Genomic DNA, 24,067 nt, shown 5'->3' on the forward strand with positions numbered 1-24,067 from the left:
TCTTGTTGCGGGACACAGGCTCCAGGCGTGCAGGCTCAGTAATTGTGGCTCACGGGGCTAGTTGCTCCGCGGCATGTGGGATCTTCCCAGACCAGGGCTCGAACCCGTGTCCCCTGCATTGGCAGGCAGATTCTCAACCACTGCGCCACCAGGGAAGCCCCAAAGAGATATTCTTGACCAAGATGCTTACCCAAAAGGGGGTGTGGGCCAAGAAGAGAGAGGTGGGACATCCAGGAAGGTGGCCAAGACGCAGAACTTAGGAGGTTTCTTTTAGAGAGGCCCTGCTGGGCTTCTGAGGGCAAATGGGAGCTGTGCAAGCCCTAGGTGGGACCTGGTGGAGGCAAGGTTGCTATGGGCAGTGTGTCCTAGGCCAGCCTGCTGGGCGATGGCCAGGACTAGTCCACAGGCTGCTCAGCAGACCCATCACTCCCTGAGACCCCTGGTGAGCACGCTGCCAGCAAGTCCCCTGAGCTGCCAAGGGAGCTGCCTTGTGTACTGGAATCTCTGTCTGCAGGATGAATATTTCAGAAAGGCAGCTGGGAAAGGCAGTGCCTTTTTAATCTAAGCTGAATAGAGCCTGAGGGGGAAGGGCACAGCATCCTCAGGAGTGGAATAATGTGCTTGGGACACCATGTTCCCTGTGTACAATGGGACGGGAGGTGAGTGCGGGAGACGGCTCCGGTTATAGAATTCTTTCCCTCTTGGCCCATCCTGAATGAGAGCCTGGAATTGTCGCCTGTGACCTTTGACAGCAGCACGGGGGGTGGCAATTGTGCTGACCTGGATGAATTAGAGCCCATGGGGGAGACTCGCAGTGCCTGCTGTCTACGGAGCTGCTCACTCCGGCCAGATGCTGGCTCTGCTTTCCATAACTAGCTTCGTCTCATTGCAGCAACAGCCCTGTGGCAAGTGATTCTCTCTCCACTTTACAGGGGAGGAAACTGTGGCCCAAAGGAGTCCATTAACTTCAGAGCACTTAGCACAATGCCTGGCACACCATCCCAACAATAGTAGCTAAAATTTAGGTTAGGTTTGCTCTGTGCCAGGCATCATGCTAAGTCCTTTGATAGGTTCAACACATTTAATCCTGTATAGGATATAGGATATAGGTTCCATTATTAGCCTCATTTTACAGACGAGGAAACTGGAGCACAGCAAGGTTAAGCGCATGCCCAAGATCACACAGCTCGTAAGTGACAGAGCCAAAACTTAAAAAAAAATTTTATTGAAATATAGTTGATTTATGGGGCTTCCCTGGTGGCGCAGTGGTTGAGAGTCCGCCTGCCGATGCAGGGGACACGGGTTTGTGCCCCGGTCCGGGAGGATCCCACATGCCGCGGAGTGGCTGGGCCCGTGAGCCATGGCCGCTGAGCCTGCGCGTCCGGAGCCTGTGCTCCGCAACGGGAGAGGCCACAACAGTGAGAGGCCGGCGTACCGCAAAAAAAAAAAAAAAAAAATATATATATATATATATAGTTGATTTACAATGTCATGTTAGTTTCAGGCGTACAGCACAGTGATTCAGATATATATATATATATATATATATACACACACATACATGTATATGTATGTGTGTGTATTCTTCTTTAGATTTTTTCACTATAGATTATTATAAGATATTGAGTATAGTTCCCTGTGCTCTGTAGTAGGTCCTTATTGGTTATCTATTTTATACATAGCAGTATGTATATGTTAATCCCAAACTCCTAATTGATCCCTTCCCTCGTTTCCCCTTTGGTAACCATAAGTTTGTTTTCTATGTCTGTGATTCTATTTCTGTTTTGTAAATAAGTTTATTTGTATCATTTTTTAAGATTCCACATATAAGGGATATCATGATATTTGTCTTTCTCGACAGAGCCAAAACTTGAACCTAGGTAGTGTGATTCCGAAGTTTAAGTGTTTAACCATTTACAATACCACCTCATATACAGAGAACTCTCAAAACTGTTAGCTGCTGTTACTCTCATTACTCCCAAAGGCACACAGCTTGTGAGGGCAGAACTGGGATTGAACACAGGATGTCTGACTCTAAGATACCTACCTGAACTTCTATACTAGGCTGAGTGAGGGATCTCTGGATTTTTCTAGTTAACTGAGGGTTAGTAGGAAAACCCAGTTGCCTTCAACCCAGTGACAGACCCTACTAGAGTCACCGGTATCTGTGCTCTCTTCTTCCTGGGCTCACAGCCTCGCTACATGTCCCTGCTTCCTTTGCAGTGAAGTGTGGCCACATCAATGAATTCTAGCAAGTGGAATATGAACAGAAGGGATGTACGCCCCTTACAGCCTTGTCCCGCCCTCAAAATAATCCATCTGTGACCCCAGAGGACCTAAAGGAGGGTCACTGATGGAAGGAGCCTGGGTATTTGAATGAGTACATGGAGCAAAGCCCCCAACACCTCGTCCCCAAACGGGACTTTAATGCAAGCAAGAGACCATATTTATTGGGTTAAGTCACTCAGATATTGATATTATTATAGCCGTCAGCTGTCTCCACCGCCAATAATACAGAGCCTTAAAAAAGAGCCCTTGAAAAGTCCCTGAGTCCACTTCTCTGCCACGGTAAGCAGAGGCCAAGAGAGTGAAGTTTGGAAACAACACAGGCTTTAGGGTCAGACCCAGCTTAGTTCCTGTCCCAGCTCACCACTTGGTAGCCTTGTACCTCAACCTTTCTAAGCTGCAGAGGCCTCTTCTGGGCAATCCAGGAAATACCACCCATGCTGGGTTGTTGCGAGGAGTTAGAGGTAATACAGCTAAAGCCCCTAGCGCAGCCCCTGCTGCATACTTGCTCGATAAATGTTAAAGATTTTTCCTTTTAGTGAGAGAGCAGTTGTCCACTATGTATCAAAACCTGAAATGTTTGCACAGCTCTTAACCCAGCAATTCCACTTCTAGGAATTTATTCTAAGAAAATAAACTTGGATGCTCACACATTTAGCTATTAAAATGTTTACCCTAGTATTGCATTTGGGTGAAAAATTGGAAACAAGCTAAATTTTCAACAATAGGAAATTGGTTAAATAAACGGTGGTGCATCTATTCAACTGAGAACCGTCCAGCCATCCAGCCATTAAACATACATAATAGAAGGCCATGCAGTGACATGAAAAAGTATTCACAGCAAAAAGTAGAGAAAGCAGATTGTAAAATAGCATGTATTCTATGAACCTGTTTTTAAAAACAAAAAGAAAAGCATATGTATACAGAAGAAAAAGAGTAAAAGGATATACCCTGAAATATTAAAATGTTTATCTCTGGGGAGTGGGGTTTGTGAGTTTCTTTTTTCCTTTGCTTATCTGTGTTTTCTAGATTTTCAGTCTTAAAAAGGAATTATTTAGGTAAAGAGAAAAAACTAAGTTATATAAACTCATTTTTTTTTTTTTGGCTTTGCCTGCATTAGCCATGACATTGAACATCTCTGATCACTGTGTGTGGATGTTGACTTGGACAGTGTGAGAGATGAAGAGAAATGTGAGTTGACCCGGGGAACTATCGAGTCTAGGGTTGTGTTGCTGTCATTTGTGGTTTAGGTGGGTGCTGGTTGTTGGATGTTTAATATTGTGGGTATTATTTGTATGGACACACGAACACATAGACATCTCCCCTCCGCCCTTCCCTGTAAAAGTTCTGCTGCTAATGTGAATTCTGTCCTTGACAGGACCAGGTGTCCCGTGACACTCTCCAGGTGCCCAGAGTATAAGAGCATCTCTGGACAGATTGAGGACCACAAGATGAAAGCTGCCAACTCCCGGCCTTAATATAACAAGGCATCCAGCATGGCAGCTCTTGCTGGAGTAGCCTTCTCTGGGCTGGTACACTCACCACGAGCTTTCTTACCCCTGGAGCCAGAGACTTAATGAGTTTGTTTCAGGTTTGTAAAAAACATGCTTTTGCAAGAATAAGTGAACCACTTATTCTTATGCAAGAATAAGTGAACCATTTATTCTTTTTTGTTTTAAATTTGTTTTATTTATTTAGTTTTGGCTGCATTGGGTCTTCGTTCTGCGCGTGGGCTTTCTCTAGTTGCGTCGAGCAGGGGTTACTCTTCGTTGTGGTGCACGGGCTTCTCATTGCGGTGGCTTCTCTTGTTGCAGAGCACAGGCTCTAGGAGCACCGGCTTCAGTAGTTATAGCACGTGGGCTCAGTAGTTGTGGCTTGTGGGCTCTAGAGCGTGGGCTCAGTAGGTGTGGCGCACGGGCTTAGCTGCTCCGCGGCATGTGGGATATTCCTGGACCAGGGCTCGAGCCCATGTCACCTGCATTGGCAGGAGATTCTTAACCACTGCACCACCAGGAAAGTCCCTGAACCATTTATTCTTATGCAAGAATAAGTGAGCCACTGGGAGAAAGTATTCACAATGCATATGGCTGACAAAGGACTCCCATCCAGAATATATAAAGATTTTCTAAAAATTGACAATAAAAAGCTCAGTAAAAAATGGGCAAAAGATTTGAAGAAGAATTTCACAAAAGAAGATCTAGGAATGGCTAATAAGCCCATAAAAGAAGTTCCACATCATTAGTCATAAGGAACATGCAATTTAAAGCCACAATTAAATACCATCCCATAGAATGGCTAAAATAAACACAAGTGTGATGACTCCCATAGTTGATAAGGTTATGGGACAGCTGGATCCTCAGTTCATTGCTATTATGGCCTCAGTTTAAATCCTGTTCAAAATGATTTGATTTATGTGATAAAATAGTTTCTGGATAAATACGTTTCTTCATTCATGCACTTATCCAGCAATTATGTAATTACATTGTGAGGGGCAAAACAAAGTTTATGCCTTCAAGGAGCATGTAGACAGTTTTTGAAATGAAGCTTTGTTAAGTCAGTCACCATATAGCTAGTGTTATTTACTATATTTCCTTGATTCTCAGACCCGTGTTATCTTACATCCAATTTCAAAATAAATCTGACAACTGAAAAAAAATGTGTTTTTGCACCAAAAATAAGAATTTTGAGGTGCCTCTGTTTGCATGTCATTTTTTTCACACTTGGCCCTGGCTTCAACAGGAAAGAGATAATTTTTATTCTCTTACCTTTCGCCTCTGCATTCCAGTTCTTTGAGAAGAAATGCATGGGAACGGATGGTATTAATAATGATCTTGTTTCATTTGCTGAAACTTTTTCCCTCAATCTCTTTTTAAATATAGCTGCATTTTGATCTCTCAATATAAGAAAATTATGTTAAATTAATACAGTTTTAAGCCATAAGTTGGCGTGGCTTTGTTTACTTGCCCAAAGGCAAAAGTTAAATCCATTCAACAAATATTTTTTGTGCCTGGCATTGAACCAGGCACTGTGCAGTGACACAGAAGGAGCAGTTCTGATGTGAGAAACTGATATCATTTTATAATGAAAAGAGCTCTGGGTTTGAAGTTAGGGGACTGGGTTGGATTATGGCCCTGTGATGTCCTAGCTATGTGATCTTGGGAGTGTCCCCAGACTTTAATTTTCTGAGCCTCTGTTTTCTCCTGGGTGGAATGGGTATAATCATACCTATCTCATATTATTGATTTAATGGATCATGTAAAAAAAAACTTGGTGGGCTTCCCTGGTGGCGCGGTGGTTAAGAATCCTCCTGCCAATGCGGGGGACATGGGTCCGAGCCCTGGTCCGGGAAGATCCCACATGCCGCGGAGTAACTAGGCCCGTGCACCAGAGCTACTGAGCCTGCGCTGTAGAAACTGCAAGCCACAACTACTGAAGCCCGTGCGCCTGGAGCCTGCGCTCCGCAGCAAGGGAAGCCACTGCAATGAGAAGCCTGAGCACCGCAATGAGGAGTAGCCCCCACTCACTGCAACTAGGGAGAGACCGCGCGCAGCAATGAAGACCCAACGCAGCCAAAATACTTAAATAAATAAAATAAAATAAATAAATTTAAAAAAATAGCTTGGCATGTGATAGGTGTTCAGTGAATGACTGTCGGATCTGAATCAATCTCAGTGGAGTCACAAGATGTGCTTGAGGAGATTCTCAGAGACAACATGAGGCACTGGGGAGCATGGATTGTCAAATTTGAGATTGAGATGGCACAGCTCTTAGAATAACCTCCAGCATTTTTCAGCAGTGTTCAGTGAGCCATAGTAGAACGCCAGGGAAATTTGTCTGTAACTTTGACCTTGGTTTGGTAGAGAGAAAATGTGACTTGGCAAAACTGAAGTGTGTTAGTTTTATAGTTTGGGGCTTAGAAATGTTATCTCCATGACCCAAAAGGGCAGCAGGTAAAGGATAAAAAAAAGTGACGGGCAGGGGCATGGTGCTCAGAAATAATTTCCTGGAAAAGAATCAGATATGAGAAGGACTGGGAGTAAAAATAGGAAAGAAAAATAGAGAAGGGAAGGTGAGTGGAGGCTGCCCACCCAGTAGGAGGACAGCAGGCCCTTCTTTGGGGTGAAGTGTAGGCAAAGGTGTGTGAGAGGTGATGGGAGTGGGTTCCCAAGGCCACACAGGTGGTCACTGCCTGATTCAGGACCAGAAACTCACACTTCATCCCCCAGATATCCTTTTTTGTCCCATTGCAAATTGTTTCAATGATATCACTTTCTCAGTTTCTCACTTACTGGGCACGCGTGCGCGCGCGCGCGCACACACACACACACACACACACACACACACACACACACACACACACAAGCCCTTTCTGGGGAACAAAAGGCTGGTTCATCTGTTCATGTTTCTAAACTGTGTTTCTAGTTAAAAATCTTCCTTATCCTGTTGGATGTTCTTTAAGCATTTGCGATCCAGGTCAGCTAGGTGCTCCGGGACGTGGTGGCTGAAGGAGGAGGGGCAGACGGTCGGGAAAGCGCTGGCTCAGTGTCCCAGAGCTCTCCGGAGCTGATATTTGAGGGTGAGTTAGAGCACCAGACCACGTGAAGAAGAAAGGGAGGTGGCCAGGGTGAGAGGCATTGCAAGGAGAAAGGCCTAGGAACTGAGCAGCGTGTCGTGTTTTAGGAACTGCCCATGGCCGAGATGGGAGCATAGACTGGGAGCTGCGATGTGAAGAGAAGCTTCCGAGCCCCACAGAGCTTTCCCTCCAGGGCACATTTTCTTTCTCTTCCCACTTTTGCCAACCACATGGAACAGAACAGTATTTTCTTCCCCTCGTGAAGTGACAGGGAGGGGTTGGGTAGTCGGTGGGTGTTGAGTGAGGCTGTGAGGTCATGAAAAGCACGGGGGCTCCTGTACAGGGAAGGGGTGGACGCTAGGGGACTTGCCCCAGAGAGTCCCAGAGACTGTGAATAGAGGACAGGAGGCTTTCTAATGCCAGTGAGGATGGGTGAAACTGTTTCAGAGTAACTGTTGAGAAGTCGTTCATTTGCTTTAAATCTTGTTCTTGGCTGTAATTTGATTTAAATAGACTTCTTTAATATTCAAGCCTCATTTAAGAGCTCCATTCTTAGGGAAAAAGCTCAGTGGAGAGGAAAAACTTGCTAACATTTGGCTCCCTTTGATGGACCCTGGGCAGGCGGTCGGCACCCACCAGCGTCCTTGTGCCTCTCCACACCAAGTGTGTGACCGGCACCTATGGCATTAGCTGGGAGCTTGTTAGAAATGCAGAATCCCAGGCCCCTTCCCATACCTACTGAATCAGAATCTGCACTTCCACAAGAACCTCACGTGACTCTAGTGCACATGATAGGCATGTAAGAAATAAATAAATGACAAGGATGGAAAGCATCACCAGCTTCCTGGGAGGTGAAACCTTGAAAACGCCAAGCCAGAAATTTCCAACTTTGGAAGGGAAGGAAAAGGGATTAAGGAATTTAGAAATAACAGTAAAGTGTAAGTCTTTATATGTTTTAGAATACTTTATAAAACATTGGATTATAAATTGCAAATTGGAGTTTTCAGGGTAATGGGACATGTGTGACTCTCCTCGCAAGTACATTGCTTATTTCTGCCAGACCTTGCAAGAGGCTGCCTTTCTCCAGCTGTTCCCCATCCTAGGAAAACCAGCTCTACAGCTTAAGTCCTGAGTCTGTCTTCCTTGAGGTTGAGCCTCATTGGAGATGTTGAAAGTTTGCCTGTTGATTCTCTGTCTCATTGTGAAGATTTTAATTGCTAGGTATTAAAAACACCCATGTAATATATATTCCATCTGAGAATCTGTTTCTCTAAACCTCCTGTAATGTAATCTGCATGGAAAGATTGAGCTGTAGATGGCTGGGGGTTTGCTGCTGGGGGGAAGTTGAGGAGTAGGTGGTGGGGTGGATGTGGGTGGATTTGGCAAACAGCTGCTTTCCTTGTGACTTATGATGAAATAGATGTTAGTAGTAGGACACACAGGGCAAAAGAAAATCTATGAATTCTTATGATTCTGTCATTGCCCTCACATGCAAAATGGCCATAGTTTACTGAAAACTTACTATGTGCCCCAGACTTTACATCTATTATATATATTCCTACAACAACTCCATAGGCAGGTGGCATTATCCACATTGATAGATGAGGAAGCCGAGGTTCAGAAAGGAAAAATACCTTATTCAAGGCCACAGCACTGGCCCATGCAACTGGGATTTGAACCCAGTTCCTTTGAACCCCAGAGCTATGTTCTTTCTGCTCTGCCCTCAGTTGTCCACTGTGAGCCAGACTCATTTTTTACCCGGCCATTCTGGTTTGCTGCCAAGGAACCCACCAGCCTCCTTCCTCAACTGATGGAAGCAAATTTCATAGACTTGTTCGTCATCCGCGAACAAGAAGAGGGTGAGCGGTGACATGGCCTGCTGTTCGGTCGCAATCAGTCCACCAGCTAGTCAACTCCACCGACACTGGATAAATAGCTGCTATGCGCAAGGCAGGGCCTTTAGTCCGATGGAGCTGTGAAATAAACACGTTCCCCTCTCACCTGCACGTGGTAAGTTGCGCACTGGCCGCACAAGGTGCTTTTACAGTGTCCTGCGTTTCAGCGGCTGCAGTCTATCGGGAAGGACAGAATATGCACTCAAGATGTCTGGATTTGAATCTTGTCCTCCCACCAGCAGGTTTGTGATGCTAAGCAGATCCTTTTTCCTCTCTGAGTCTCTGTTTCCTCATCTGGACCATGAAGATCCAGGACAGCTGTCTCATAGAGCTGTTGCGAGGGTTAAGTGCCCGGATATATGGGAACTGGCCAGTGCAATGCCTGGCACACAGTATTTCTTTAAAGATGTTTATGGAACTCTGAGTCTTTCGTGCTTTATTGTTTTCAAAGCTTGTTCTTTCCAAACATCTCATCTGTGCTTCTGTGGCATAAACAGTTTGGCCTGGGCCACTTGAACTTCCTTGAAAGCCTCCTGCCCCAGCCCACAGGCCTAAGCTCCGAGCAGAGATGTTCTCACATCACCTCTCAACCGCGAGCTGGTCAGACAAGAAAAACTGTGGCCTAGGGTCAGAGGTAGAATCCCTGCCCTCTCTATTCAACGACCCAGGCTGCTCTGTGACCTTGGCCGTATGTGATATTTTTATCCTTTGGTCAGAGTTTCATAATCTGCACCATTTGTACAAACATTCCAGGAAACAATTATTTGTACAGGCTCATAAATTTGTGGGACAATTTACATATGGAGCCTCATTAAATGATAACCTTCTGATGCTCAGAGCCCACTCAGGGTCCTCCCTGTGGCCAACCCTTTCTCCTGAGCTTAGCTGTGCAGGTGCCGGTGGCCCGAGGCTATGATGATCCTGCTTTGGCCCTCTTGACTCTTTCCCCCAACCCCTTTCTGTGGCCTTTCATGATGGACAGTGCTCGACCCATAATTTTCTGTCTCTCAAGTCTCCCCAAGCAAGAGCTCATCCTCCCCCTGCCTCAGCTTTTGGTCCTTGGTGGGTAGCTCCCAGATCTGCCCCAAATGCCTAATCCTGCTTCCTGCCTGCAAAATCATAGTCAATATGAATTCCACCCTTCTGCAAACATTTATTGAGCTCCTGCTGTGTGCTAACCCTGGGGATGCCGGGTGAACAAGTTGGTTAAAGCCCTGGACAGAAGCAATACCCGAGTAAAACAAAGGAATAAATCATAAAGTTTCCGTTAGGAGGGGAACGAAGCATTAAACCAAATGTCCAGGGAGTGGAGAGATTGGGCTGATGGATTGTCTCATCATTGAGAACAAATGAGCAACGGTTCTGGCTTGCCTGCTGTGAGGAAGGTCAAGCAGGGTGAGGGGTGGGTAGGGAGGGCCGGGAAACGGTGAGGGAAGGTTCTCTAGGGAGAGGACTTCTGAGCAGACCCTACAAACTGAGAAGGAGCTGGAAGATCTGGGGAAAAGGAGGCAACTGTACCAGAGGCCCTGAAGTGGGAGCGAGTGGGGTGTTTTAGGAGCGGTCACTATTTATTGTGTGCTTAACTCCATGCCAGGTGCCAGGAGTCATCCTTACATGCCATATCTTAACTGATCCTATGAAAAGAGTGGTAATCTTGTCCCTTCCGTTACTTAAGATGTAGAAATACTCCAGTCTCATTCTGGAGGATGAAGGCTCTGAGAGGTGGAGAGGCTAAGTAAGTGGTGGGGCTTGCATTTCACCAGCTTCGCAGTATCCCATGCCTTTCTTTGGTAGGACTCACTGCACACACTGCCTCCTTTCAGCCCCACTTGCATTCTGATTAAACCCCACCTCTTGCCTTCATTACAGCTCATTTCCAAGGAGGCACCCCTTCCATACCTCACCTATGAGAGTCCCTTCCAAGTTGTCTCTGGCTCATCCCCCTGCCTTGCACTCAGCACCTAGTCAGCTTTTTCTCAGCATTTCACCTCTGTCCCTTCCCAGCTGCCATTTCACCCGTTCCCAAAGCCCTGAACCTGGTTCCTACCTGTTCCGTCTGCACACTTTTGGCAGAAGAAATGTCCTCATCTGGAACTTCCTCACCATCCTCGCGTTAAACCTTCAGCAAATTTTTTTTTTAACATCTTTATTGGAGTATAATTGCTTTACAATGGTGTGTTAGTTTCTGCTTTATAACAAGGTATATCAGTTATACATATACATATATCCCCATATCTCTTCCCTCTGTGTCTCCCTCCCTCCCACCTTCCCTATCCCACCCCTCTAGGTGGTCACAAAGCATGGAGCTGGTCTCCTTGTGCTATGTGGCTGCTTCCCACTAGCTATCTATTTTACATTTGGTAGTGTATATATGTCCATGCCACAATCTCACTTTGTCCCAGCTTACCCTTCCCCCTCCCCGTATCCTCAAGTCCATTCTCTAGTAAGTCTGCGTCTTTATTCCCGTCTTGCCCCTAGGTTCTTCAAGACCCTTTTTTTTTTTTAGATTCCATATATATGTGTTAGCATACAGTATTTGTTTTTCTCTTTCTGACTTAACTTCACTCTGTATGACAGACTCTAGGTCTATCCACCTCACTACAAATAACTCAATTTCGTTTCTTTTTATGGCTGAGTAATATTCCATTGTATATATGTGCCACATCCTCTTTATCCATTCATATACAGATTGCCAACAAACACATGAAAGAATGCTCAACATCGTTACTCATTAGAGAAATGCAAATCAAAACTACAATGAGATATCATCTCACACTGGTCAGAATGGCCATCATCAAAAAATCTAGAAACAATAAATGCTGGAGAGGGTGTGGAGAAAAGGGAACCCTCTTGCACTGTCGGTGGGAATGTAAATTGATACAACCACTATGGAGAACAGTATGGAGGGTCCTTAAAAAACTAAAAACAGAACTACCATACGACCCAGCAATCCCACTACTGGGCATATACCCTGAGAAAACCATAATTCAAAAAGAGTCATGTACCACAATGTTCACTGCAGCTCTATTTACAATAGCCGGGACATGGAAGCAACCTAAGTGTCGTTCAGTACATTTTGATGCTCTGAATTTCAAAGGCTCTCAGGTATCTTAAACCTTTACTAGCGACATTAAGAATGACCCCTTGACTTGCCAGCCTCCATAATCTCATGAGCCAATTCCTTAGATTAAATCTCTCTCTAGGGGGATGGGATTAACATATACACACTACTGTGTAGAAAATAGATGACTAACAAGGACCTACTGAACTCTACTCAATATTCTGTAATAACCTACAAGGGGAAAGAATCTGAAAAGGAATCTATATGTATATGGATATCTATCTGAATCCCTGTGCGGTACACCTGAGACTAACACGATGCTGTACATCAACTATCCTCCAAAAAATAATAATGACCCCTTGAATTTGAGGAAGACCTTACAGTGAACAAGACATTCACTGTTACTGTGTGTGCCTTTAAGTAGCAGAAACAGTGGGGGATGATTTTAAATTTAGGTGTTGCTGATGGCCTCACAGTAAGAAAGTGATAGAGGCCTATCAGTGGGGTTTGGGGCAGTGGGGGAGGAACAAGAATTGGGGAGGGAGGGGGATTTTATACTGTGTGTTGTAACAGACGCTGGAGTTCAGTCTAACTATAACTTTTCTTTTTTATCTATTCTATTTGTCTAGAATAATGAATGACGATACCTAGCACAGTGCTTTGAACATAGGGGATGCTAATAAAATGTTGGTTCCCTCACCGTGTCCCCATCTCCATCTCCAAGAAAATGATACTTAAATGAAGCAAAAGAATCGTGATTATAAATCATAGTAAGGGAGGGAATACATTAAACTCTTGACCAGAATGCTCAGGGAATAGAGAGTCTGGATTCGTGTTTTCTGGTAGTTGAGGATTAATCAGACTCTCTCTGTCTAAGCCTTTGAGTTGATGATGGAGGAATAGTGGTTATGGGTATAAGCCTTGCCAGCTGGGTTCAAGCCCTGACAGCCAATTGCTCACTGTGTGAGGCATGTGACTTCATCTCTCCAAGCCTCAATTTTTCGTCTGTTAAATGGATATAATAAGAATTTGTTCCAGGAATCTGTTACTACATAGCAAATCATCCCAACACAATAATTTAAAGCAATGACCACATTTATCTTGCTCACAAATCTATTATTTGTTTTTTTTTAAAAACTATTTATTTATTTGGCTGCGCCAGGTCTTAGTTGTGGTACATGGGATCTTTGTTGCGGCATGCGGGCACTTAGTTGCGGCATGCAAGATCTGGTTACCTGACTGGGGATGGAACCCGGGCCCCCTGCATTAGGAGCGTGGAGTCTTAACCACTGAACCACCAGGGAAGTCCCACAAATCTATTCTTTGGGTAGGGTTCAGTGGGGGTAGTTTTCTTTGCTCCATTCAGTATCAACTAGTGTGGCTTGAAGCTGGAAGCACCTGAAGGTTCACTCACTCACTCACTCACGTATGTGGTAGTTGATGCTGGTAGTCAGCTAGGGGTCTAGTTGGGCTACATGCAGCCTCTCCATGGGACCTGGGCTTCCTTAACCACATGGTAGCTGGATGCAAGGGCAAGCATCCAGGGGGAGAGGGAGAGGGAGGGGGAGGGGGAGGGGAGGGGGCGGGGGAGAACCAGGCATAAGATGTATTTCATTTAATGACCTACCCTCAGAATTCACTCTGCATCACTTCTACTACATTCTATCCATTAGGCATGAGTCTAGACAGCTGGCCCATATAAAAGGGAGGGAAATTAGACTCTACCTTTCTCACTGTTGTGGCCTCTCCTGTTGCGGAGTACAGGCTCCGGATTAAGCAGGCTCGGCGGCCATGGCTCACGGGCCCAGCTGCTCCGCGGCATGTGGGATCTTCCCGGACCGGGGCAGGAACCCGTGTCCCCTGCCTCGGCAGGCGGACTCTCAACCACTGCGCCACCAGGGAAGCCCCCAGACTCTACCTTTCGATGGGAGGAGTGGAAAACAATGCTTAGCCCTGCCTAAAACCACCACATAGTTGCTCCATCAGGGCTGTAGTGAGGATTGAATGTGATCTTGCAGTAAAGCAGGGCACAGTGCCTGGCACAAATGTACAACCACAGCAACCATATGAAGCAGGTCACGTTTCCAGTTTGCAGCTGAAGCAGCTGAGGCTCTGAGAGGTGAAATGACTTGCTCAGATTCCCAGTGACTGCCAGAGCAGGGATTTGAACTCTTGCTAGCAGGACTCTGCGTGGCTCCTTCAGAGGCTAGCAAAAGGCACTGACATCACTCAGCGTCATTTACACGTGGTGCCAGTTGTTAGAGGAAACGGATCTATGAATTGGATGATCTAATGTCTACAGCCTGAAGTCATCCTTCCTTCTTTCCCAGATTGTCCCTCTTTCCTCTTTGAAAAGGGACTTGGGGCTTGATTAGGTGGGCACTGGAATATTTTGCTTTGCCCTGTACACACTGCTGGGGGAATGGCACTAAGACCATCAGTTTCTTCTTTCTCAGGTTGTCATCTAGAAGGCCTTGGATGAAGGTACCAGACAGGCCTTAAGTCACTGTGTCCAGTCCCCTTTGGACTTTGGGAGGTGTCTAACATCTGCTGGCTTGACCTGGAAGCTTCTGTTCTCCACTTCACTTGTTAACTACATTGGGCTGCTCTGTAGCTTTAAAACACTTCCATACCACCCCATTCGTTATGCTCCATTGATTTAGAGGGGAAGGTGTGGATCCCTTTGTCTGTTTACAGGGATTATAAAATATGGGCTGTATCTGTAGCCTGAAATTATATGTGTGTCAATAAAATACAATTTTTGAAAAAAACACCTGACAAAACGTGTTTTAATTTTACAGTGGAAATCCCATCACCTGTCAAATGAAAATGTAATCCTCCTTGAAATGAAAAGTACCTTTTGTAGACAAAAACCTGAGGAAGAAGGCAATGAAATTGGACTGCTACCTCCAGCTTTTTAATTTGGATTTTTTTTTCCTTTTTCTCTCCCCTATATGCCTGGTAATTTTTCTTCCCAGTAGAAATTTGCTTGTTTTAAACTTAAAATGTACTGCATAGAGAGCCATTTTGCTCTATATTATTACTTCTGTTTTAAAAAGAATTTATAACCTAAGTTTTTTGGGTTTTTTTGTTTTTTTTTAAGTAAAATCTCACTTACGAAAGTGTGAAACTCATGGAGACTGTTGTATTAGGAACTTCTCTTTCCATTTGGACTGTGAACCCTGAGCATTTTTGGAGGCAGTGAAACTGAAGACCTGCTTTACTCTGGGGTGGGTGGTGGGAGGTCGAAGGATACATCCTGGGTCTCTTCTGGAAGGTAACTCTAAATTATCCAGCACGGTTCCCCTCCCCTTGGCCATATCACAGCCAGGAAGGGAGCTGCATCTCCTAACATTCTGGGTGCTTTGTGCAGTGGACCTCATGATTTTACTGTTTGAGGATAACTTTGGGTGCTGGGAAAGAGGGTATTTTTCACTTTCTTTCTGTTTTTCTTTAAGATGTAGATATTGCTTTTATAATGGGAAATAAAACCTTTGTTTTAAAAACAAAACCACAACCCCCTAAGGATTATTGTTTAGAGGGACTCTTTCCTCTAAAGACTCTGGACTCTTTCCAGTGTGCTCATTCATATATTCATATATTCCCCAATATTCCCCAATATTTTCATAGCACCTGCTATGTTCCAGGCCCTATGCTGGACTCTCCGGACATAAAGATAAACATAAGTAGCCATGGCTCCTGTCCTCACCGAGTTTACAGTCTATGGGAGTGGAAACAGTAAACACAGGGGCTCATTGAAATGGAACATTCAGACAGGGGCGTGGTGCCATTGGAGGGCAGGAAGGGGAGATTCACCCCAGGCAGAAGGTGGGATGAGACTTCCCTGAGCTGAAATCTGCAGGCAGAGTAGAAGTTGGTGAGTCAAGAAGGAGGGAGGAGTGCCCAGGCAGAGGGAACAGCATGGACAAAAGCCCAGTATCAAGAGGACGTGGAGGCATGAGGTCCTGAAAAAGGCTCATTGTGGCTGGGATGGAGCCCTCGAGCTAGGAAGTAGGGGATTCAGCAGGATGCTCTACCCAGGGCAGTTGACCGTGTTCAGGAAGGCCACCTTTATCTGAGAGTAATAGCAAAGGGTTTGATGCAACCTGTGGTGTGTGGATGAGCTGTACATAACTCCGTAACGGCAAAATGCAGGAAGCCCAGCTTGTCTGAGGCAGGCCTTTCTCAGTCTTTGAAATGGCAAGGTAGACTGGTTGCAGTGACCTTTTGGGGGTGTGGGCAGCTGCTGTGTCTTTGGGTTCAAGTAGTGTCTTGAAATCTTCCAGTGCTGTTCTTTGAGATCAGGGAAGAAGAGTGAGGCTGTGAGCATGTGCCCGCGGGTTTGCCTGTGTGTAGGTGAATCCCGAGGGGGCACATTCCTGGGAGGAAAAAAGAGGCCCCCCCGAGAGGCCCAGCCTCTGCTACCATGGACAGCACCTGCCTTGCTGTGCTTCATTCATTCAGCACACATTCATTCTGGGAGGACCTCCCCTGTGCCAGGTACCTGGGGCAGAGAGAGGATTCTTGCTTCTGACAAGACCACCCTAGGCTGAGTCTGGTGTGTGGACATGGTCCAGACAGGGTTCAGGCCATCGCTCTAGATGGGTGGGCAGCTGCCTGCAGCTCCTTTGTCCTCAGAGGCAGGTATGTCTGCCCAGGTCCTGGTCCAGGAGGCACCATTGCTGCAGGAGCAGAAATGAGCCTGTGACTCACTGGGCAGACAGCTGAGCCCCCAAGGTCCAGCTGACAGACCAGCCTGTGCTCAGGGCAGGAGGGAGCCCTCAGCGGGGTGGGGATTGAGCCTGCTGTGGGTTTCTGGATGTTGTTTGGAGGCAAAGCCAGCACACCGATGGCTCTGTTTTTTATTTCAGCCTCTCCTTTTCGGTCCCATCCTGTTTCTGCCCCTCCTCTGCCCCTTCACCCTTGAATGCTCCTGTAATAGAACTGTCTCATTTCCTACCTGTCCCAGCCCTGGCACCCAGATCCCAGCTTTGCAGTTCCCCACAAAGTTTTAAGTTGGGAGAATTTTGAGTTGATCTCGGGCAGGAGTGGAGAGTGTCCTCAACTGCACAGTGGGTAAAAGTACCTCCTGGAGTTTTGTGAGGGTTAGCTGGGATGATGCATGTAAAGTGCCCACAGCTCTGCCTGGCATGCCCCTAATAAATTCCTAATAAGTGATATTGGTAATTATGAATAGCCAATCTCAGCAGCTTAGAGGGTGCAGGGGAGAGAGAGTGCCTTTCCCCTACAACTGGTGTTTGTTAAGCACCCACTAATACTGCTAGCTGACATTTGAGCACATTACACGTGCTGGGCTCTGGACAGAACAGCCACTGTTATTACCCAAGATCTCACAGCAGGGAAGCATGGAGGCCTAACATGGGCATGTTGCCTGTATGAGACCAGGACACGGCCCCAATGGTGTGTGTGTTAGGTTGATGTGTAATGTATTACCGATAACCTACAGCCTATGGGGTGTTGCTTAGTGCATTTTCTGTGAAGAGATACTGTGTTATTCAGAAGGCTCTATCCCTGTCATTCTGCTTGTATCCAGGGCTTACCTGTGTCCACATTGTGAGATCCACATAGTCATAGGGTCTCCAGAAGGAAGCTTGTGCTCCTCCTTTCCTGGGCACCTCACCTGGTGGGAGGCACCATTGTGTGTCAGTTCTCAAGCCCCACTCTATGCCAGTGTGTCCCTTCTTGGGGGCAGGTGATCTTGACTATGTCCTTCAGATACCACTGACAGAACCAGTGATGGTTGGCATGGTGATGAGAAGACTCAGAGGGCTGTGGGCCCTGTTCTTAAATACTTGAGGGCCCTCTAAAAAGAGGAAGCAGACATGTTTGGGGTTGTCAAAAGGGTTAAACTAGGGCTATGGGTAGACAAGTTTCTGCTCAATTAAAGGAGGAAATTTCTGACCACTAGAGCTATGGAAAAGTGGACAGGATGCTTCCAGAGGTAACGATCTCTTTTGGTATTGGAGGTATATAAGTCAAGACTTACTGACTACTTGGCAGGGCTGTTGTGGACAAGATTGGATTATCTGAGGGGTGTATGTGTGTGTGTGTGTGTATTGGCGTTCCTGCCCTCGTGTCTGCCTTCTGAAAGGGGGCTGTAAACTCCTGGCCTCTCACATGTGGAATGGTTACCTCTGGTGTGTGTTTGTGGGTGTGGGGGAGCTCATCATTTCTATGTTTTACTATTATTTCTGCATGCATGTTTAATTTAAATTTGTTACAACAAGCAAGCATTGATTATATGATAAAAAATAGATTAAAATCGCACCTTGAATCAAAATTGCCTCTGAATTATAAGTCACTAAAGAAAGATCAGTGGGCTACTACAAGTCAGGAGACCTGAGGTCTAGCCTTAGCCTGGCTGCTCCCTCTCTCTATGACTGGGCAAGGTACATTTTCATTCTGGGACTCAGTTTGCCCATCTGTAAAATGGGAGGACTGGACTATATACGCTATGCATGGCCCATATAGCTCTGATACGCAGGCTGGGCTGCCGTGGGAGTGGGGGAGGGAGAGAAAAAGAAAGGACAATATCTGTGCCTCTTTGTGATGGGAATAGGGCTAGTGGTGAGAGAGGGACCTGTGTCTTTGGGCTGCATCCACTTTGTCAATACTGCTCTATTTCCTGACTCTCCTTGGCATCCTCCGTCTGGGAGATGTGTAGGAGGTGCCGACTGCATCACTTGTGTCCCAGAAGCTCCGTGATGCCTAGAGGGTTGGCTTTTGAAGAAGCAAGCCTGGGGGATGGCACTGCTGGTTTCCCCTCCTGTAGGCCAGTCTCTGTCCCTTTAAACACAGCTGGCTTTCCCATGCACTGTGCTTCTGCCACCCTGGTGACTCTGTGAAGCTAGCCTTGCTTTCGTGCTGGCTTGTCCTTCCTCCGAGCCCCCTCCGTGCTCCACTCACTCCTCTGCTTTCCTTTCCCTGAAATTCCAACCCCTGCCTCCATTCTCCAACCTTCTGGGAGTCCTTCCCTAGCTTACTGAAACCCCACTTCCCTTTTGACGCTCAGTTTTACCCTGCCCCTTAATTCTGGCTAGATCCACAGTTTGGGGATTAAGAGGTACCCTACTAGTCTCAGCTCCCTATCCTGTGCAGGAGGCTGCCTCGGCCCCCTCTGACACCCCTGCTCCCACCAGGGAAGGAGGATTTGGACCCTCTCCTTCACTCACAGACAGGATCATAGTTGGTGGGTGAATGAACAGCGCTTTTGGACACAGCCTCAGCCTCTGGCAAACACCTTTCCTGACCCCCAGGTCACTGTTGCCTAAGTCACAGCTGGAGGCTGGCTTCAGAGCATATTGATTTCTCCCAGGGCTTTAATGACCCCGAGCTTCAGTTTGCCTATTGGCTCTTTCGTAATGTATCAGCCTCATAAAATGGTCACTTTCGGTTAAAAGATCTCATTACTGCAAAAAGAGATGTTGAATCACACTTTCAAGGTCATTGGTGAAATGTGATCTTTGAGACTCATTGGCCCTGGTCCAGGGCGTGGGGAAGTGGATATTAAGAAGATAAATTAGAAGTCAAAACACAGGTCTGTTTTCCCCTGTGTCTTAGGCTGAGTGTCTGTGATGAATTTTGCAAGGAAAAAAATCAGAATTCCCTCTCCCCACGTTGCACTCCCTGCCACCTTCAGAAGTCAGATTCCGACTTGGAGAGACAGTCAGCGGCTCTTTATCTCAACCCTGGCATTACCAGAATGGTAATTTCTCTGGGTAGTAACACAGAAGGCTGCCTTCTCTCCTGCAAGTCCCTGAGGTTGGCTTTACCCCTCAGCCCAGATATTTTTCAGTTCCATGCAGTTCAGGAAATCCTTGTTAACGGGCTTGTTCTGTGCCAGGTGTAGCGTACACGGGTAAGGAGCACAGAGACATGTGACAAGGCTCCTGTCCTTGGAGCCTACTCGCCTCTGGTGTCGGTGGGGCCGGGGGTGAGGAGGGGATGGACTGATGCGGTCGGGGTGCCTCTGGGATAAGACGGCAGACCCTTTCTTTCATCGACCCTAAACTGCAAGTATTATGACGGATGCCATTTACGGTAAGGAAACTGAGCCTTAGAGAGGTTAAAATGCCCAGGGCCAGTGGTGGAGCTGAGCTTGGGACCAGGTCTGACTGACTCCAAAGTCAGCTAGCCCTTTACCCCATATATGGTACTGCCCTTCCCAGCACCCAGAAGAGCCCCAGGCCCAGTGGCCAGAATATGGAGAAGCATCTTTCGTTTGTGCAGCCAACCCCCTTGGATGCCATTTCCATTTTAATACAACATCTCATGAATAGTTCTCAGTAGCAGCTTAATGCTCTCAGATGACAGAGTCCTGTGTCCAGATGTGGAAGAACAGTCTGCAGTGAGGCAGCATCCTGAGGTTGGGGCAGGAAGGTGCTGTGCCTGTTATCCAAAGGGTGTGTTCAGAGAAAATAAGGGTGGGTGCTGGGGGGAGTCCACAGTGACAGCTGTGAATTCAGGTAAAGTTAGCGTTCAGGAGGATGGGGAGGTATCCCAAAGGGCCACCTTCTCCCATATCCCTACCCTAGCCTCACTTTCCTTTGTTTTACTTCCCATTCATCCCTGTAGTAAACACAGATGCTGGCCACGTAGAGCCAGGGCCCCCGAGGCTGACTTACTCCTCGTTGCGCTGGTGTGACTGGGCTTTTCCGCTGGTGGAATGGCACAGCAATGGGGAGAAGGAGTCCTTTCTCCCCCCAGAAGCCACCGACTAAATCTTCAGGCCTCCAGGGATGTCTCTCATGGGGCACACGTGCTCCAAAGAACCACCATTGCAGCATTTCACCTCTTTGCAAAGAAATCTCTATGGATGAGGGCTCTGTAACAAAACCGGAGATTCCTCAGGGTAAATACCCAACTGTTTAAAGACAGCCTCCAGGGGAAGTGCCAGACCCCGCTCATCACTAGAAGGAGGCACAGGATGGATGGGGCCGTGAGTGTGGCATGTTGGGCATTTCTAAAGCTCGTGGGCCTACTTAGGACTGGGAGGTATCCTTGGCTAGTTTCCTGGGCCTCTGAGCATTTTCCTCTCTCCCATTCATTCATTGGAAAATGACTTGTTGCATCTCTCCTGTGCACCAGGCACTGTCCTAGGCACTGGCGATGCCCTGGTGAACAAAAACAGGCAAGTCCTGTCCTGCTGGAGCTTACAGTCTGCTGAGGAGAGGAGATCATCAAAATAATGAACATCAAATGAGTAAAACATGGAACATGTCAGATGGTTATAAGTGTATGAATAAAAATAAAGTCGATTACAGAGAATAGAAATATGGTGACAGGGTGTTGACGGCATGTTGCACAGGCCGGTCAGGGAGGGCCTCACTGATACGTTCACATTTCAGCAGAGTCCTGAGGTGAGGGAGCGAGGCAACATGCTATCTGGACATGAGAAAACAGCAAGTGCACAGGCTTTGCAAGGAGAATGTGTCTGGCGTTTCTAAGGATGAACCGGGAGTGATGCGGTGAAGTAGACTAAGAGTCAGGGGAGGGAAGTGATACTTGAGCCTCGCAGGTGACCATAAGAGCTTTCGTTTTTACACTGAGGGAAATGAAAACCCAGTAGGGGCTTTTGAGCAGAGGAAGGATAACATCAGGCTTACATGTTAAAGGATCCCCTTGCTCGGGGCTCCTGTGTGGCCGATGGCTGGAAGGGGAGGGAGGGCAGGAGGGGATGAGCAGATAGAAGGTGATGGCGATGATCCCTGTGGGTCGTGAGGGTGACTGGCACCGTGCCTGTAGCCACGGAGGTGGAGAGAAGTAGATCGATTCTGGATACACTGAATATACAACAGACAATTTTTGCTGATGGATTAGTTCTGGATTATGAGAGAAAGTGAAGAGTTAAGGAAGACTAAAGCTTTTGGCCTGAGCCAGTGGGAGAATGGAGTTGTATTTAATGAACTGGGGAAGGCAGTGGAAGAAGCAGGTGTGGGGAGAAGAAAATGTGGAGACTGGGTGTTGGACACATTAACGGTGAGATGCTTATGAGATCCACAAGTGGAGGCATTGAGTGGGCGGTTGCATATGAGTCTGAGGTTCACAGGAGAAGTCCCGTCCTGATATATACATTTGGAAATCATCAGAGAATAGATGGTGTTTAAAGTCATGATACTGGGAAGAAGTGTGGATGGAAAAGAGATCTGAGGGCTGATCTCTGGGGTGCTCACTCCAACATTAAGATGTCAGGAAGATGAAGAACATTGGTGAAGGAGACAGAAAGAACAGCCGGTGTGGTAAGAAGAGAAAAAGAGAGGTGTCCCAGTGTGACTGACATTAGAAAATTATGGTTCCTTCCCAGTCTCTGCTTCTTCCATCCTTTTCAGGCCTCTGACTTTGAGCTTCGCCTGCAGAGGTAGCAGCACCTTAAGACCATGTTTCATCGAACTCAGCGATGCAGAGTCTTGGTTCCATCATATGTTCCGAGTGGGTTTCTAGGAGGATTAATTGGTCTTTGGCCAGGAGGAATTAGGACAACATTTCAGTTGGCAAGCAGCCTTAGAGAAGTCCCGTAGTTACGATGGACGGGGTTTTCTTATGAATGGAAGGCAGGACTGAGATTTTTAAAACGTTGAACTGCAAAGCAAGAACAACTGGACATCTTTCAGTTTTAAGTCTGAATTGGAGGTCTGATCTTGGCATAAATAGACAAACCTGGTGATGTTTCTGGGGAGTAATTATGGGACCATTTCTTCAGCAGCTGTTGGCTATTAGAAATGGAATTGCTGTGGCTTCAGAAGAAACTGTCTGAAGGAAGAGACCATTATTTTGCTTTAGATCAGGATTCAGCCTGGTGTCTTGGAAGGAAAAAGAGACCTGAACTTGATTCAAGTTCCAGATCTGCCCCTGGTTAATTGTTCAACTGTAGGCCAGTTACTGAAGAATTCTGGGTGTCAGTCTTTTCATCTGTAACATGGGCATAATTTCTCCCTACTTGCAGAGACTTCGTAAGGATTTAATATGCACCAGTACCTTGTTCATTATAGGGGTTAGTTAGGGCTGGTTGGTTTTATTTGCTTTCCTCTAGTGAGGAAGTGATGGGACTTCTGAGGGAGGTTAAACAGTACATATCATGGGCATATGTATGCGCCTCCAACTCTCCAAGAATAGACCTCTCCCGCAAGGAACTCTTTAATCCATTTGGAAACACAAAGCTGCTTATGTGAGAGCATGTTTAAGAACCCTGTGGTGTGAGACAGTCTGAGGGGAGAGGGAAGGCTTCAAGATGATCCTTGAGCTGGGCTGAACCCAGATGGACAGAGTGTGGATGGGTGACCTGGAGAGGGGTGGCACCTTTGTGTTTAGTTCTGACTTGTCCAGAGGTGAGAGAGTTGAATGAAAATCCAGTTAATTTTGAACTCATTAAAGTCATCCATCAGCTATGCTAGAGAAAGTACAGAAGAAGTTCTTGTCTCCAAGCACTTCCGGTCCTGTGGGGTGTTGGAGATGTAATAGACATTCACGATATAGAGTGGTGAGCTCTCTACATGAGACCTGTTGTAGAAGAGACAAACATTATAAGCTAGGGTTTAATTCAGTAAGAGCTTTGGAGAATCTGGTGGACTGTGAGTCTTAAGAAATCACAAGGAAGAAGGAGGTGAGTTATTTTCATAAAGTCATGGAGATCTCCTCGTCATGTTCCAGATGGAGCTTCTGCTGAGGGGCTGTGTTTGCTCCAAAGCTTCCATCTGGGTGACAAGGAAGGAATGCCCTGGCTTTCCCATCTGTTCCAGCTGCTATCTTCCTTCAGTCTCCTGGAGTCATATTGGTCCCTCTTACCAGCCAACTAGTATGTTGTCCAGGGTAGGGCAGGATTTGAAGCCAGGTGAGCTGGGTTTGAATCTCAGCATCAACCTGGCTACCTGTGTGGCTGTAAGTAAGTCCGTAACCTGCCTAAGTCCATCTCCTCATACGTAGAAGGGGGATATGACCCCTAACTCGCAGGTCATTGGAGGATGAGGCTGTCACTAGCTTATATAGTGGTTTTGTGAGAGTTAGAATTAGGAGAAGGTACCTCTTCTTCCAGACATTCTACTGTCATCTTCCAGCCTACGGTGTGAATGGTGCCCCCTAGGGTATGTAGGATACACATCATCCATTGCATAAACGATAGCCGCTACTATGATAATCATTATTATCACCTTGATGGAAAAGAGCTCCAACCTGACCTTTTGGTGGGTTAGTTGGATCAGCCTGATGCCTGGTTAATCAGATTTCATCACAAAAGAG

The sequence above is a fragment of the Monodon monoceros genome, unplaced genomic scaffold (assembly GCF_005190385.1).
Source record: "Monodon monoceros isolate NGI ecotype Baffin Bay Population unplaced genomic scaffold, NGI_Narwhal_1 Super_Scaffold_7, whole genome shotgun sequence".
NCBI lineage: Eukaryota > Metazoa > Chordata > Mammalia > Artiodactyla > Monodontidae > Monodon > Monodon monoceros.